The 12,014-nt window shown below is 35.4% G+C and overlaps 2 long non-coding RNA genes across 2 annotated transcripts; both read left to right on the forward strand.

Moving 5' to 3' along the window:
- Window positions 1-8,373: 8,373 nt before the first annotated feature.
- LOC149668656 (uncharacterized) lies at window positions 8,374-8,941 on the forward strand. The gene is made up of 4 exons (XR_016367910.1): window positions 8,374-8,425; window positions 8,478-8,577; window positions 8,661-8,870; window positions 8,936-8,941. It is a non-coding gene; the product is annotated as an uncharacterized LOC149668656 (long non-coding RNA).
- A 543-nt stretch (window positions 8,942-9,484) lies between these two features.
- LOC149668657 (uncharacterized) lies at window positions 9,485-9,913 on the forward strand. Its single transcript, XR_016367908.1, has 2 exons — window positions 9,485-9,553; window positions 9,609-9,913. It is a non-coding gene; the product is annotated as an uncharacterized LOC149668657 (long non-coding RNA).
- The last annotated feature ends 2,101 nt before the right edge of the window (window positions 9,914-12,014 follow it).

A 12,014-nucleotide genomic window follows, 5' to 3' on the forward strand; every position in this document is an offset into this window, starting at 1 on the left:
TTAAATGAACGGTTTAAAGCAAAGAATAAATTATTGTGGAATGTTCCTTTAAGTTTGTAGCGTTCCATTCTAAAACGCGGAAACCATTACCATTGATATCCCATTTCTGTTCTTAACGTTAAAATTATTGGATATGGGGAAAAAGCAAATGCTCGTAAAACAATCAAGGGTGTCTAGAGAATATAAGGCGGCCGTGGCGAAAAAGACGGTTGTTTTGCCATTTTTGGGAGGGGACCATTGCCAAACAGCACCCGAGATCCAGATTAACCACACTTCAATTTTGTATGTTAAAAGTTCGAAAGATTTTTCTTTGTAAATTTTGGTTGAAAAGATGTATTGATGAGTGAATCGAAGACGTTTAGGGGAGCTTACTTCTTGCTGTTATGTTACTTATGCTGTGTGCAAATGGAAGTACAGGCTGCAAATAATCTCACACTCTTTCACCCTACCGATATATGTAACTGCTAAAAGCTTCAAATCGATAAGAGAGATGCACTTCAAATTCCAACTTCAAAATTTGCTTATATAAACTAAGCCTGTTCTTTAGGAACACTTTTATTTCAAAAGTAGCAACAAGGGCACCCGGCGTCACCCATCAGTCCGGCGAAATATATTTTATAACTTTTTGAGCCACAATTTTAAATGATTTCATCAACCCCAAAAGTCATAAAAGCCAGACTATATTCTAGTCTGCCTTTATAATACTAAAGCTTTCTGAATTCGGGTGAAACGCGGACAGTTTGCCATAAAGAGGGTTTATATTTCTTTTTTGGCCGCGATTTTCCAGGAAGGTCGCAGACTGGAAAATATCTTCCTTATCCCTAGTACGTGCCTAATAATTGAGAGAGTTGACCATTATAGTAGAGGACCAGATATTTTTAGCTTTTACAAATGCACAAGGGATTATTGCACAAAATTTTCTAGCATTTCATATCAGGTTTTTGCGCATTGGTTGAATGCCTTCTAAACAAAACATTTGATGAAAAATATCGTCTCTTGGGTAGTATAATTATGAAGGCGGAGAGTGATACTTAGGCAAAGGTATCGACATTCCTAACAAGAAACCCAATGGCGGAATCAGCCCCAAAGATTTGAGTAGAACGAGAAGTTAATATCATTTCTTCACTGTGTAAACATCTTTAAATGCACATAGCCTAATTCTTGGTTGAAGGAAGCTAGAAGGCACATGTAAGGGGTGCTTAAATCCCATTCGCTGACAACTATATGTGCTCAACAATAATTAAACAGAGTAAATTCATCAATAGAGAAACCACTTGATGGGAACAGTTAAATCTCACTTTAAGGAACCTTAGACAATCATGAATTTAGAAACTGTTGTGATAAATAAACTCTTTGTACAGTCTAAATTAGTTTAATGTTAACCAGTCACAAGCACATTGTGCAATGAATAAACCTAGCTCTTTCCTACTCGGGCTCACTCGCCAGTACCACGTGACTATCCACCAGCACCATATTTTAAACCTCACGATAAGGTATTACGTAACATCTTTCTTTTCCAATATTTTACAAATACATTTTCAAATTTTTTCTGAATCTTTAAAACTAAAGCTATTGCGCAACATCTTTCTCTTCCAATATTTTACAATACATTTTAAAATCGCTTTTATGAATCTCCAAAACTGTTCCACCATTAATATTTTAGCAATATACAATCCACCAGAAGTAAGATGAGACTATTAGTTAAGAGCTCTAGCATTGGTAGTAGATCCTGGCACTAGTGAACAAATTTGAGCATTTTACGCCGCTTCCATCCCGCCTAAACTAGAGAGAAAAAAATATCCAAAAACATTTCCAACCCCCGTTCCCCTCATCCTAAAGCCGCGGAACACGGACGTGGGTGCTTGAATCTAATTCGGCCGTCTACCGCCACGAGCGTCTCACGTTTTGGAGGGGAAATTCAGAAACGGCTAATAGAGGGCCAACCGTTGGTGTCTTATCAAGAATATTCACTTTCGCCAAGTGAAGAATTTGGTTACCTCGATACTTCTAGTCCATTATTTTATTTCTGAATCCACTAATTTACAATTAATATTGTACATTTAAATTTTTTTCTATATTATTTAAAATGTACCTGCGGCTGAGTTATCCGTCCGCTTCTTTGTCCTTATAATTATGTCGGCTGCGGTATTTATTGCTAGATGTGGTGTGAACGCGGGTTGTTTAGGAGGTCCTTTGCATGCCATTTGGGACATCAATGTGGTGAAGGTCGTGGTAAGTTTCCTGGGACTGTTGGATAGGTCTTCCTTAGGTTTGGTTCGTGTGATGGTTTTAACGGTATGGTTGTGAACCTTGTATTTTGTCCTGTGTTTGTAATCCATTTATTGGCTGAACTTCTTCACTTGTCTGCTATATCAGTCCTGTTTCTCTGCCATTAGGATTTTCTATTTGGAGAGTGGTCCACTGCACTCGTATCGATGGCTCAATTATCTGTGCCGTAGTTATATAGCTTGTTTTTGCTGTCTCGTTTTACTGCCAGGCCGGTCAATTTTAGGGACTATGGTTGGCCTCAGATGAATCCGATTTCGGCGCAGGTGTTTACCATTGTTTGTTAAGGCCCGTTCGCAATGCCGCTTTTAGCTCAAGCTGATTGCTGAGAGAGGAGGTGGAGTTTGCTCATGGCGTCTTCCATGACTGTTCTCAAATGAGCTTAGGCGGGTTTCTTACGGGCGTACGCTGGTAGCGGAGGGTGTTTGTTGGAGTCAGCCTCGATCTATCGCTGCTAGATATATAGCTGATCGGCGTTATTTCTTGTCGTCTGCTAAAACGCACAGAAGTCAACTTTTCCTGCTTGTGCGATTAATAACATGTCTCTAAATTAAAAAAAGAAGTCGAAAAGGCTTTAAAAGCGAGAGAGCGAAAGATGTCGAATAAAGGGGAAATTTATTGAAATACTAACAACAATAAACGTTATTTGGAATAAATTTCATAAAGGACATATAAATAGAGACGAAGCTGAAAATGCCGGGAATCTGGTAGCAGAAGAATTGTCAATATCCAGTATTTCGAATTTAAATCGCATTTCCGGGGCACTAGGGGTCATAGTCGAAAACTCTTTCTTCCCCCTTCGCGTACCAACGTCTTACGCTATTCCTTCTTCCGCAAAACGATTTCTCTCTGGAATGATCTCCCCGAACAGTTAGTCTCACTCCGTTCGGATAAGCTATGGTAGCTCCGTTCCTATTACCTGAATTTAAAGTCCATAGTATTATGTATAATTATGCTATTCTAGGAGAGCGATAGCTTTCTTAGATAAGACTTCATACTGATCTTAATGTATAAGGAGGGTTTTTTGTTTGGATGTAGTTTTTTTGTATTGTATTAATTGTTTCGAAAAATTCCACAGAACTACAATTCGGGCCCTCAACATGTGGTTAAAATTTCAAAAAGATCCACTCATTAGTTTATTTTATAAAAAATAAAGTTGCTAAGGGTGGTTTTCATTTGCATAAAATGATTCAGCCCTTTTGGTGAAAAAGTAAAATTTTCCCATAGAAATAACATGGAGTTTTTCTCAAATTTAGCCATTTTGTGGCTACCCTTTTGAAATGAAATATTCGTTTGTTACGTTTGGGAACGGTTTTATATAAAAATTTCAACCTTTTTCTAGGACCATTTTTAAGGTTTTTGAGAAAAATTAAGTTTAAGTGTTAAATTTCATGTTTTTACCTCTCCGAGTGACGTATGTCACGGAGAGGTTCTAATTTCGACGTATGTGTCTGGGTGTGTGTGTGTGTGTGTCTGTTGTTACACCCACGTGACCACGTTCGCAGTTTCCAAATCGGACCAAACGTGTTCGCCATTGCCGAACTGCATTCACAGTCACGGAAATGGCTCCTCTACTTGAGTTCTAATCACCACCATCTTCTGGTCTTTGTCCATCCCACATGGACACCAGTCTGTACTTACTGGCTTCTAATCATCACCATCTTCTGGTCTTTGTTTTTGTCCATCCCACATGGACACCAGTCTGTACACCTGGCTTCTAACACCACCATCTTCTGGTTTCTGTTTTTGTCCATCCCACATGGACACCAGTCTGTACACCTGGCTTCTAACACCACCATCTTCTGGTCTTTGTTTTTGTCCATCCTACATGGACACCAGTCTGTACACCTGGCTTCTACTCCATCGTCATCGTTTGGTTTAAGACATTCGCGGCGATCAGCTAGGGTTACGAGAAACGTCTAGCCTCCCTAAGGTAGGATCGGCTACCAAAGGTTTTCGAATTTGCGGTTGTTCTTGCTTTTAACTGTAGTTCGACACCCTTATTTACTACCTATTTGAGTAAGGCGAAGCAACCGGCGTATGCTTCATTTCAAACGCCAATATTAGTCAAGTCTCTTAAGAATTTTTAATTGTTCTTTTTAAAAAGGATGTAACGATGAATAAGGTGAATAACTAACGAAGAAAATATATAATAATAATTATATTTATTTTAGTATTTAAGGTAATCTTGTCTCTCAAAACAAAATTAATACCGAAAGGGTAAAACAGCAGTCTATGTGTTTGTCTGTGTGTGTCCGTCCGTTGTTACATTAGTGCTTCGCGTTAGCTGTTCGCCTTGTGTTGTTGTGGAAGGAAATTCTACAAAACCTAAATATTTGGTTTTCTCATAATGTAAAATTAATATATGGAAATATTTTTCGTAATTTCGATGCCATTAGTAGTTTTGTAGCTTTAAAGCTCTGTTTCATTTTGATATCCCAAGAATATTTTTTAATATTATTATTTGAAATGGATGTTTATATATTACTTAAGCTATACCACATCTGTTTATAGCATAATCCTTTCGTTATTGATAACAACATGAACGCTACTATGTCGGTCAAATGAACTTTCATTTGTCATGAGGCCTAGTGAACCCAAAAGTAAACTTTTGGGCTTGGTTTTTGTTTCTGTAATGCAGAGACATTAACGGTTCAGTGTGGGCCGAAAGTTAAATGCACTCTTAAATAATAAGGCTTAGATTTTATAATTGAATAAAGCATCAGGGTGAAAATCTAGGCCGCGTTCAGCAGAGCTCAGCGCTGTTAGCAGTGCCGTACAGAAGTGGATTTTGTTTTTGAATTTTGACGTCACGGTGCTCAGCGCTGAGCCAGCGCGGTCACCAAAGAAAATAGTCGGGGTTTTGGATAACGTGACGTAAAACGCGTAGTTCTCAGCTTGGCGCTAAAAACATGGAGCTATTATTACAAATAGCTCTTGCTGATTCTGATGGGACTATACCTATTCAATTGGCGTGAAATCAGTTGATCACTCGAGAATTTTAAGAGACATGTTAGTCTTTCTAATTTTAATTATAAAAGTTTTTTATCTATCTCTATAAATTTGTTATCATACAATTTTGTTAAGCCTTGGTACCTTGCACGCTTTATTGCGCTAGCGTAATTTTTAAAACACCGATGACCGGAGAAAAGCGTTCAGCAAAGCTATGACGACAGAGCTTACCGGTTAACGTTTTCCAAAATCCGCTGTCCTTTTTTGGTGAGCTCTGCTGAAGGCAGCCCGATCAGTGAAAGGTCTGATCGTAATCGGATTATAGCTTCGTGTTTTCATGCGTTATTTGGTGCGCATTTACTTTCAGTGCGTGTAGCCACATATAAGCTTTGGTGTTATGTAACGTTAACAGTCATGTTGACAAACTAAGAAAATCGTTGAGGTGAAACGAGAGGATAGTGTTTACACGGCAACTCTGTTGTGAATCTGACTTTGAACATAGAGGGTATACAGTTGAGGAGTAGAAAATTGGGCCTTTACAAACACGTAAAGGTAATATCCTTCCAAAGTTTTATCTCTTCATTTCCCGTTTTTCCCCCATCGGATGATTTTAATGTGTACAAGTATATCCTTATTGGATGTAAAATATCGTCTGATTTACAGTATAATCGCTATGCTTTCTATACCTCTTTAATATTTCATAAAATTAACTTCAGTATTTGTTCATAAAAAATGAAACATTTCCATATCTGGGTAAATAAGTTTGTAAGTAGGCCTTCTCTTGACTCGGAGAGGTAATATTTTGGTTTTCCCAACTTGTTTAATCATGCTTTGACTTACGTTGTGCAGGCTACGTCATTTATGACGTAGGTATGAAAACTATGTATAGCGGGAGAAACCATATGTTTTGCGCAATGGCCGCGCTTTGTCACCTTAAAGATTATTTTTAAACTTTGAGAAAGTTGTTGAGCTTTAAAAGATCTGATTTTAATATTTTTCGTAAGTAATACTTTATTTTGATTCAATACAAAACAATTTAAGGGTACGATTTAGTCAATAATTTATGAAATGAATTTCATTTATTATAGCTAAGCCTCGGTCTTAGCAATAGTAGTTTTCGGCTGTAGGTAGTACGCTAAGTAGGCGATATACAGCTATAGACATTTTTTTGTATAGACAATACGTCGTCCGCTCCATGGTCCGCTCTGCCCATCGCTTGAGCTTCTGCTTAAGCCTTAAGGGAAATATTTTCACTTTTCATGTAAAAGAAGGGGCTAATTAGGTCTAATTTTATTTTTTCGTAAGTAAAACTTAATTATAATTTATTTCAAAAGAATTTAAAGTTAGGTTTTAGCCGATAATTTATAAATTCATTGATTTTTAGGAAGCATCGGTCAAAAGTTCAAGACAGATGTCAGTGTCAGCTGGTTGTAGTTAGAAGACCACCATCGGCCAACGATAACCGCTGATTAGTATTCATGTTTTGGTTAAATTAGATAAATTTTTGTTGTTTAAAGTAAATTAATGCAAACTCTACGCATAAGGGTTCATCGGCCAATGTTAACCACTACGTTGATCATTTTCTTCGTTTAAATTGCAGGTAAATCGATAGATCACACGATCACTAAATCCTGTCAACAAACCAATTAATATTTTTTATTCAGACTCTTCCAATCATTTTTGTTTGTAACTATTAAATTTTTAATTATTTATTTTTTAGTGCTTATTTTTAAGTTACCTAAGAAAAAATTAAACGATGACCAGTTTATTTATATAATGATTATTTTAACATTGCCCAAGAAAACAATAAGCAATAGCCGGTTTTTAATTCTCACCAGGTGCCAATGAAAACTGCTACGAAGATAAATTGTTTGTCAAATTGCTGGTAGAATAAATGATTGATTAAATCACACGATCACAAAACCCTATCACCAAACAAACCAGAGCTGTGCTAATTAACTGGCAACTAATTGAATTGGAATTAGCAATTGGACAATTATAACTTAATTAGCAATTAGGCATAGAGGCTAATTAAATCCCTTTACACACTGATAAACAAATAAACCCTGTCAACTCCACTCTTGGACTACGGGAGCATGTAGTGGTGTTTGTTTTAACTAAAGAAAAGTAGATATTTTTTTAAAATCAGGAAATTATAAGTTTAGGATCTTTTATAAAAAACATGATAATTTAGGAAATTTAATTTTACTGAGCTTAGCAGACCAGTTAGCTACACCTTTTCGACCCTGGGAGCATCAAGTGGCGTTTGTTTAATCGAAACCACACCATTTATTTGCTTTAAAATTCGACGAAATTTCATTGAGTTATGAAGAATGAAGAAATTGATTAAAGCGAGTTGATAAAGAAATTGTTTAATTTATTAATATTTGTTTACAACAATTAATGATACATTCATATTAGTATAAATTGTTTATTTGTGTTAGTAGGAGTTAAAGGGTTAAGAAAATGTCTTTATGAAATATATTTGTAGCTTTAAACGGGTCAACCATTTTTAAGATAAGTGGAAAACTGAATGGTTGCGAATCAAAAAGAATGGAATAAGGATGGAAAAGTTAGTTTATTTTTTCAAGAGATAACAAAATGGTTGGGAAACCATTTCCTATGTTCAAGGGGTAATGAAATGACTGGTAAAACTTTTCTTCAGTTAAAGGGATAAAATTTATTAAAATGTATTAATTAGACCGAACATTAATTTATTAAAATGTATTAATTAGACCGAACATTAATTTATTAAAATGTATTAATAAGACCGAACATTAATTTATTAAAATGGATTAATTAGACGGAACATTAATTTATTAAAATGGATTAATTAGACCGAACATTAATTTATTAAAATGGATTAATTAGACCGAACATTAATTTATTAAAATGGATCAAAAAGAATGGAATAATGATGAGAAAGTTAATAGAATTTTTAAAAAAAATAGCAACATGGCTGGGAAAATGAGTCTTCAATTCAAGGGATAAAGAAATAACTGGGAAACGTTTTCTTAAGTTCAAGGGATAAAGAAATGGCTGGGAAACATTTTCTTAAGTTCAAGGGATAAAATTTATTAAAATGGATTAATTAGAACGGACCTTTAATTTCTTAAATAGATCAATATTGATCGGCAAAATCCAAAATTATAAGGATATTATATGAAGACATCTCTAGATACACAAAGTAATTATATTTCAGATAGCAAATGTTTAACTTATTATAAAAAACCTCTCAGGTACCCAACTGGAAAAGAGTATGACCGTATTGGAGAAGCTCTGATTATGAAACATCCATTTATGGAGTCCAGATTTAAAGTGCCAGATAAAATAGGATACGTAAGTGGAGTGTTTAGACTGTCACTAGTTTCATGCTAGAGTTTATACGAACTTTACTTTGTTTCAATATATATTTTTCTCAGGAATGTTGGACCGACGCTCTGCGCACAAAATTCAGGCATGAGCGTTCAATAAATGGAGAACAATTAGAGTGCATTAAAGAAATGAAGGCAACCTTCGCCAAGCGAAAGCGAACTCTTTCTCCAACAGCAGCTTTAGAAGTTGACCAAAGCAAGAAAAGTGTTCCCGACAAGCCAAAGCAACCAGAAAAAACGAATCGATTAAGTCCGATGGTAGGCCCTAGCGTTAATTTAAATTGGAATATTTGTTCAGAAAATTGTCTTCTTCAACTTTATAGGCCTAGCATTACTTATTTACTTATGTGCATTTTACAGCTTATGCCCGACTGGCAGAAGATGATGAAAGTATTAGTGAACATTTAAAGGTTTTGACGAAAGAGCTGGATAAATCTAACTACAACGAACATATCGTGGAAGAAAAAATGCTAAGAACAGCTTCGTATCGGCAAAACTATTCGTTTCACCATAATGTTAAAGAAGTGTTGGAAGTTTTTCCATTGCTACAAATGAAAAATATGGTATTTCTTTTAATTTCAACTAAAGTTTATGTTTTCGAGCTGCATAATTAAAAGTTTTATTTTAGCTCGTAAAAAAATTGAATCTTCTCTACAATATCCGACCATCGACTGAAAAAATTCTGCTCCATCATTTTGAACCATTAGCAAAGAAAATTATTTCTTTAGTCAAAAACAGAGCTAAGTCGAAAGAAATTATGGCGCTACTACGGGAAAAAGAAAACACTTCATCAGAAGATGTTTATAAAAGTCAGTAAAAATTTGGCCTAGATAGCATTCTTATCTAATGCTTTTTCTTTCATAGGTATGGAAGTTAGAGCTTGCCTACTCCTACTTCCTTGTGTTTTAGGAGAATCCATGCAATATTTCTTCACAACAAGGGTGAGAATGTTAATAATATGAAGAATAATATATATATACCTTGCCTAATTTTTAGATTCCTGAAAAACCAACACCAACACTACGTTTTGAAAACTCGGATGTTTTAACATCATTAGTTGATCTACAAATTGAGAATGAAATATTTGTAGTTTCTTCTGTGGAGCATGGTATAACTTCTATGTTCGCCGGGTACTTTGCATTCCAGCTACATTACCCTAAAAGCCTTAAAAAGACTTATGAATATTTACAAAAGATAGTTTTCAAGATAAATCCTGAAAAGGTTTCAACTTCTATTATTAATTTTGTAAATCAAATGTCATAGTGAAAATCGAGAAAATAAAAACCGGATTGAATATTTGACTTGTTTCCGAGACTGATTTAAATTCATTAGAACAGTGACTCAGTACTTTCAAATTAGGCTTAACATTCGTTCAGTAACACTTGATATTGATCCTATATCGGCTTGATATTAGTCCAATACCGGATAGATATTAGTCCAATACCGGATAGATATTAGTCCGATACCGGATAGATATTAGTCCGATACCGGATAGATATTAGTCCGATACCGGATAGATATCAGTCCGATACCGGATAGATATCAGTCCGATACCGGATAGATATTAGTCCGATACCGGACAGATATTAGTCCGATACCGGATAGATATTAGTCCGATACCGGATAGATATCAGTCCGATACCGGATAGATATCAGTCCGATACCGGATTGATATCAGTCCGATACCGGATAGATATCAGTCCGATAACGGATGCATGTAAGTCCAATACCGGATGCATGTAAGTCCAATACCGGATGCATGTAAGTCCAATAACGTATGCATGTAAGTCCAATAACGGATACATACAAGTCCAATAACGGATACATACAATCCAATAACGGATACATACAAGTCCAATAACGGATAGATATTAGTCCAATACTGGATAGATATTAGTCCAATACTGGATAGATATTAGTCCAATACTGGATAGATATTAGTCCAATAACGGATAGATATTAGTCCAATAGCGGATAGATATTAGTCCAATACTGAATAGATATTAGTCCAATACTGGATAGATATTAGTCCAATACTGGATAGATATTAGTCCAATACTGGATAGATATTAGTCCAATACTGGATAGATATTAGTCCAATACTGGATAGATATTAGTCCAATACTGGATAGATATTAGTCCAATACTGGATAGATATTAGTCCAATAACGGATAGATATTAGTCCAATAACGGATAGATATTAGTCCAATAACGGATAGATATTAGTCCAATACTGGATAGATATAGTCCAATACTGGATAGATATTAGTCCAATACTGGATAGATATTAGTCCAATACTGGATAGACATTAGTCCAATACTGGTGAGATATTAGTCCAATATTAGGAGGGTGCGATACCAATGTCGGCGTGATATTAATCGAAAATGGGTTTGATATTGGTCCAATATGAGCTTGATATTAGTCCAATATGAGCTTGATGATAGTCCAATATGAGCTTGATTAATAGTCCAATATGAGCTTGATATTAGTCCATTATGAGCTTGATATTAGTCCAATATGAGCTTGATATTAGTCCAATATGAGCTTGATATTAGTCCAATATGAGCTTGATATTAGTCCAATATGAGCTTGATATTAGTCCATTATGAGCTTCATATTAGTCCAATATTGGAGGATACAAGTTCATTTTTGTCCACTTTCATAAAATATGGATAAAATCCAGACCATTTCTTGATAATAATAGCTCCCTTAATAGATGATTCTCGATCCAATTTTGGATTAAACTCCAAATCTGGCTCATTATACAGCTGTCCAATTTTGGACACTAGTTAAACCATCCAAAAATGGATGAAAACTGTGCTCTCTCAGATTCAGCCCTTTGAATCCTATTTCATCCAATTTTGGACGAATTTTTCTAACAGTGTACCAAATCAGACGCTATTTATACCCCAAATAAGGGGATGAAAGGTTAGATTGTAATGGATGCTGTTACTAAGCAGACGTTAATTCGCGAAGCTCTTTCAAAGTCAGGGAAAATAGTGGCCGTTACTTTCATCCTAGTAACTGTATTTTTAGTTGAATTTGCATTTTGGTATTTTAAAAATATTTCTTTAATTTCGGGTAACGCGACAAAGACATAACATGTTGAGACTTGTCAGGATAATACCTTCGGGGCAAACACCTGGAAACAATTAAATGTTTCGTGGTAGGAAGAGTCACCAACTAACAAAGCAATAAATCCGAAAATAGATTCCATTCCTAACAATACAACTGATTCAACCATACCCCTAAACCCATTAAGATACGTCTTTATCGTAAAAATAAAAACGGATGGGGATAAATTCTTTTGTTCAAGTTCTGTCCCTTTTTATGGCCATAGACCCGTCTGCGCGTGGTTACGTAAAAATAAAAAAAGGGGATGGAATGTCTTAACACGTTT

Source organism: Phalangium opilio, unplaced genomic scaffold, assembly GCF_054372755.1.
Source record: "Phalangium opilio isolate 3A_F unplaced genomic scaffold, DU_Popi_V2 ptg000055l_1, whole genome shotgun sequence".
Taxonomy (NCBI): Eukaryota; Metazoa; Arthropoda; class Arachnida; order Opiliones; family Phalangiidae; genus Phalangium; species Phalangium opilio.